Source organism: Urocampus carinirostris, chromosome 11 (genome assembly GCF_059441175.1).
Source record: "Urocampus carinirostris isolate Australia breed hairy pipefish chromosome 11, RoL_Ucar_1.0, whole genome shotgun sequence".
NCBI lineage: Eukaryota > Metazoa > Chordata > Actinopteri > Syngnathiformes > Syngnathidae > Urocampus > Urocampus carinirostris.
Window position 1 is genome coordinate 39785672 of NC_142359.1, and position 6762 is coordinate 39792433.

The window sequence follows — 6762 nt, forward strand, 5'->3', positions numbered from 1 at the left end:
ACAGAGGTCACAGGCCAGGTAAAACTTGATCACAGGCTGTAACTGGCCCCCAGACCGGAAATTGGACATGGCTGTCCTAATTTATTTGTATATGGTAGTCAGTACTGCCCAGACCCAGTGGATCAGTTTGAAGTTTAATGTAAAGGAAATAAACTTATTAAAATAAAAATAAAGGAAAAAAAGTATTTTTCTACCTTAACAATAATAAACAATAAAAACAATAAATTACAACAAAATCAAATAAGATAAAATATAATAAAAATGTCGTTATACTACTGGATATAAAAAGCCATCCTGGTAATAATATATTTGTGAGATTTGTTGTACATCTTGAAAATGTATCAAATTTTTTTCATTGTCGTTTTTTCAATTCTTACATAGTATTGATGCAAAGAAATGAAATACAAAATTATATTTTCATATGAAACTGGGAATTAGTTTTTATTTTCAACAAAATCAATCAATCAATAATTCATCTATTATGTGCAAATGTGTCCACAGCTCAGTTCTTAGGTCATGGGATCAAATCCAGCTACCAGCCTTCCTGTGTGTAGTTTGCATGTCCTCCCCGTGCTTGCGTGGGTTTCCTCTGGGCACTCCGGTTTTCCTCCCACTTTCCTAAAACATGCATGTCAAGTTAATTGGCCAGTCCAAATTGTCCCTAAAACTGAATAAGCGAGCAAGTTGTCTGTGTGCCCTGCGACTGGCTGGCAACCAGTTTAGTGTGTCCCCTGCCCACTGCCCAAAGATGGCTGGAATGGGCTCCAATACCCCCGCGACGCAGATTACGAGTGGATTTGGACATTTTTGTTGTTGTGTAATCACACACAACAACAAAAATTATCTAATCAAATATTTTCTTTCTTTGTTTTAATTGTAATTCAAACCAGGCACAAACTACTTATGCTCAATACTATAACCTCGAACAGCATCAATGATGATGGATTTTTCAAGATAAGTGAGAGACGCAGTAATAAGTTAAATAACTCAATTAATTTTGAAATATCTAAGACAAAGACTTTTGAAAAATAATTAAATGTACGTTTCTGAAAATTGATTAATTAATGGAAGTACTGAGCTAGAGCTGAAACAAAATTTGAAACATAGAAGTAACCTGGAGTGAGAACTGGTAAAATGGGAATTAGTTGCTGTATTTAAAAGGAAACTGAAACTTTGGAAAAGTGTAGGAATCAGGTACCAGCATGAACTAGAATTTATATTTTCTCTTACGTTTTATCTATCTTTATTATGTTTTTTCAATGACAAAGTTAATGTATCCCCTGGCCTATATTTCCCCTGTCTGCTAAAGTAATTAGGAACTGATATCTGTGCAACTCATAATTGCAGCTCAATCAGTAAGCTTTCGCTGCCCCAAGGAAACGTCAATTTGTCCTTCCGCATCCACACCGGAGGCAAATTCACTTCTGTCCAGTATTTTTCCTTCTCATTCCGATCCTCCCGTCCAGTTCTTTTTTGTGCTGCTTAAAGTCTTTCAAAGTTTCTGGAGGAAGTGATGCAATTTGGCATTGTGCTCACGTTAACCATTTGTCAAGCGTTTGTCATTGAGCTAATATTTAATCAGGGTTTTTTTTTTTTCAATTGAAGAGGAAACGCCTTATTTGGATTGTTTAAAAAAGTACTGTTATACATGCTTTGGTGAGAAGAAAAAAAAAAGAAGATAAAGAAAAATGAAAAGAAAGGACAAAAAGTAAAACTCAAGAAAAAAAGAGAAGTTAAAATAAAAAAAGAAAAACAAAAAATGAAAAGCAAAAAGAGAAAAATGCATGTTTTTCCTTTTTCTCTATAATTCCTTTCTTTTCTTTCTTTCCCTTTTTCTTTCTTTTCCCTTACTTTTCTATTTATTACCATTTTCTTTTTTTGTCACTTTTTCTTATTTCTTCTTCCCTATTTTTGTTCATTTTTAATAAACAGCGTTTTCTCTTCTTTTTGTCTTTCTTTGAGAAAAGGCTGGGTAAAACTGAGTGCTGTACTTACTTTCAGTCTCCAAAGTTTGTAGTCTTCCTTGGACTAATTTTAGCTTGCACTACACATCACGACACATCAGCTGCACGAATAGATCTTTCATGCCGCATTGACCAAGAGGCCGGCTCTCTAAATCTCTCCAAGAGTTCAAGTCATCGAGATGAGTTTGAAGCCTCCGAACGTACTCAGTTTGCATCCCACCAAAACTCCCCAAAAAGGTTTGCAGGCTTCGCTGTCATTTAGGTCGAGTCATGCTACCCTTTTTCGTGACTCCGCGGCTTGGCCTCTTATCTCGTTAGCCCTTCCTTATTAGTAGAGCATTTGACCTCTGTGTCCCATTTGAGACTAAAGTAATCTTATTTGCTTGCGCACACCATGAATGAACCTTTTGGGCCTAGTTCCAATACACAATGTCACAGGAGCAAACGGTGATACAAAAATATTTCATGAGGTTTCACAATTTCGGGACGTTTAATTGAAAATATTCATAATGACTTACACTACTGTTTTATGCAGTTGACTACAGAGTCTGTCTTGCTGTGAGGAAATCGATACGGCGATGTGTTAGTAAGGTTTATTATTGCTCAACCCCTTAACAGTCCGACGGCCCACAAGATCGTGTCTTCACGATGTCACCAGTCACCAGAAATTCCTCATAGCATATATTATTGGAAAGCTTAAACTCTTGGGATTCAAGATATGATGACCAAAATATACCCGTCACAGAAACATCACAATCAGTCTGAAACAAGATAACTGAAAACTGTTAAACCGGTATAACTCAGGCAAAAAGTTTTGTAATATTCCATTCGTGAAACATTTATTCAAAAATGTAGTCTGGTTGTATTCGCAATAAGTTCGTTACACTCTGTCATTCCCTTTAAAAAAAAATCGATTTGTCAGAGGATATCCAATATAGCTGTTAGCCTCTGCCCTTTTGATTGACACGACTATTGGCCAATTGCAAGCTTTTTTCCCGGTCCTTAGCCTGTGACAACCTACAAGGGCCTGTATTGATAAGACGACATGACCTTCTTCAGCTTCAAAAATCTTTACCAAATGGTGACCGATTCAAATGTTGAATCACACATTGGTTAGCCAATGAAATCCCCAATATAAATGTATTTATATTTACAATGAGTATTCAAACCAGAGCCAAAAATAAACGTGCATAACTGCAACCCGAAAATCCATTTTTAGGCGCTATTATCCCGCACAAGTGTGCACAACCAGTGATTGACTTTTTGAAAGAGAAGTCAAAGATTTAACTCTTTTCACAATGTGGGTTTGGTAAGAATTAATTTTACACTGTGGCCAACATTACTGACAGGCCACATATTATTAACTTTATGACAGAGGCAATGGACCGGTAAAAATTGGATCACGAGCCGTAACTGGTCCTTGGGCTGGACTTTGGATATGCCGGGCATAGCTGCTAAAAATTGGTTGGTGCGGGAACAATTCTGTGTCCGACCACAATTCCCAAATGCTTTATGGATGAGTACCGAGATATCACTATACGTTTCTATTTGCAGGTTTTACAAAAGTGATACCGCCACCCATCCTGCCCAAATTGTTGACATTTCTGGTTCTTTGTGCCAATGGGCTATTGATGGAGATTCTTTCATGAATGGCCTAGCTAAGTCTTTCGTGAATGGAGCTCAGGGGATTAGATATCCCCGATTACCACAGCTCACTGTTAAAAGGACATATTACAGCGTTCCTCTGCAGTTATGCCGGCAACACAAAAGACACAAAAGCCTGTAACCCTACGTGCCATGTGAGTCATTTTGACTTTTGTGTGTCCACTCCTCTTCATTTTGTGTGGTTACGATGAAAGTGAAGGAAATTGCAAATTCTGCAGTATGTCCTGTAAAAAAAAAGTTACTGGAATGACAAAAGAAAAAAAAACGACAACAAAAGTGTTTAAGTCCCTGACGTGCAGTGAGGTTGGTGTCTGGTAAGGGACAGCTAGCTTTACAAACCTACATGAACCTACATCTTATTTATCACTTTCATAGCAGAGCAAGATAGCAATATATAAAGTATAGCATAGAAACAAACGTTGTATTGTCTTACCTTAACTTGAAGTCCATGCACTGCTCCTTTTGAATAAAAGAATCAATAAATGGGTTATTCTCCACTATTAAAAAAAGGCTATGCAATGGGAAAATAATCCCAGGATGGCTTGAAATGATTTTAGTTATCTAATATTATCACTAATTTTAGTATTTGGGGCTGAGGTGTGCACTAAAACAGCAAGCTTGGTCTCATTCTCATCCTCTGACTTGAGGTAAGAGAAATGTGTGCCTCAGCAGAGTACTACCTTACATAATTATTGTATCAATAATCATGTGAAATTTCTGCGATTTTGAAAAACGAAATATTGTAAAGTTAAATGAGAAAGAACTTTAACACTAGAGATATACAGGTATAACAATTACTGTATATATATTTGTTATTTTATATTTCCATGATGACAGATGAGGCTGTGCCTAACCTCGATCCACCCTTTATCTGCGCCGCTTATCCTCAGAAGGGTAGCTGTAGCTGTCCTTGGCCAGTGGACACCCTGAACTGGTTGCCGGCCAGTCGCAGGGCACACAGAGTTTCATGATTACCCAAGTGGAGCCACTTGGGGTAATTAATCATCTGGCGCGCTGGAATGCGCTTCCTGATTGGTTTATGTTCCCTTTTTAAGCACGCTACGCGGAGACCTCTTCGTCGGAGGATTACTTCTGTACCCCGTATGACTCTCCCGATTACCGGTGCCTTGTTTACCTGATTCTGCCTTCCTGCCCGCCTCCGATCCGACCTGCTTCCGTCCCATGCTACAATCTTCTCTCCAGTCCCGGTAAACACGACCTGCTTCTGTCCCACGCTACGATTGGCTACGTGTTCCGAAGTTGTCTTCAGGGCGTTGCTGCTGACGTTCGACGGTCATCGTGTCTCCCGCTAACCCTGTACACTTTCCCAAATAAAAGACTTGTAACGAACGCTCTGGGGTATCCTGCTCTGTTCTGGTCCTCCTGACACAGACAATCCTCTCGCTCATTCACACCTAGGGACAATTTGGACCGGCCAATTAACCTGCCATGCATGTTTTTGGAATGTGGGAGGAAATCGGAGTGCCCAGAAGAAACCCGGGCAAGCACGGGGAGAACATGCAAACTCCATACAAGAAGGTTTGATCCAATGACCTCAGAACAGTGCAGCGGACGCGCTAACCACTCAGCTGCCGTGCCGCCCGCTGTGCCTAACCTGCCTCCCCTAATTGCACATCCCTGGTCCAAGTACGTTTGAACTTGGATTCCATACATGGCTAAAGACATCAAAAATCTATTTTAGCCAGGCTGCCTCATAATCAGATATGTACTTGTGTTTAAAACCAAAAAGTCCACTTACAAAAATGTAGAAAAATCAATAAAAGTTAGCAGTCAAAAGCAAAATTTCAGCAAAGACATGAATGTTGCTTAGATCTTTTCTTCCTCATGCCATGAGGCTCTTTAACTCCACCCGGCGGAGTAAAGGCCCACATTAAACCACACCCCCTACATTGCATATTACCGTACCTTTATTGCAGTGTGTATTTTATGTAGCACTATTTAAATACTTTACGCAACATGCTACAGTGGTTATTAGCATGTCACATTAGGTATTTGTAGATTGTACTCCTTTTGCTTAATTATTGTATTGTTCTCAGCGAAGGGATGCTGCTGGAAATGTGAATTTCCGTGCGGGGATGAATAAAGTATCTATCTATCTAGCCGCAGTAGCAAATTGGAGAAGTCTAAATTTTGCCCGTGTAAGGTGTAATGTATTACAATTATTTGTTTCTAATTGTTTACTTCATCTCATCCCATCTCATTAGCCGTACCGCTTATCCTCATTAGGGTCGCGGAGCCCATCCCAGCCATCTTCGGGCAGTGGGCAGGGGACACCCTGAACTGGTTGCCAGCCAATTGCAGGGCACACGGGGACAGACAACTCATTCGCTCATTCACACCTAGGGACAATTTGGACCGGCCAATTCACCTGAAATGCATGTTTTTGGAATGTGGGAGGAAACCGGAGTGCCCGGAGGAAACCCACGCAAGCACGGGGAGAACATACAAACTCCGCACAGAAAGTCTGGAGCTGGATTTGAACCGACAACAGGTTCCCATGACATGAACTGTGCCGCACAAGCGCTAACCACTGCGCCGCCGTGCTGCCCAATTGTTTACTTATGTTGTGTTAGATTATTCGAATGTGTCACCGAGTATGGTGTCAATATCACATGGGTTTTCAGCTATTCATTCATTCATTCCTCCATTATCTGCACCGCTTATCCTCAGTAGGGTCGCTGGGTTGCTGGAGCCCATCCCAGCTATTTTCGGCCAGTAGGCAGGGGACACCCTGAAACGGTTGACGGCCAGTCGCAGGGCACACAGAGACAGACAATTCACTTGCTCATTCACACCTCGGGACAATTTAAACCGGACAATTAACCTGTTTTTGGAATGTGGGAGGAAACCAGAGTGCCCGGAGGAAACGCAAGCACGGGGAGAACATGCAAACTCCACACAGGAAGGTTTGATCTCATGACCTAAGAACTGTGCCGCGTATGCGCTAACCACTGCGCTGCCGTGCTGCCCGAGTTTTCAGATATATTATTTTTATTATTTAATCAGCACATTGACAATAACATTATCAATTTCGTTGTCATGCTTATCCACATTTTTGAATGAGGTTTTCTCTTCTTGTATTCACTGTTTCAGCGATTCCATTAATTGGGTA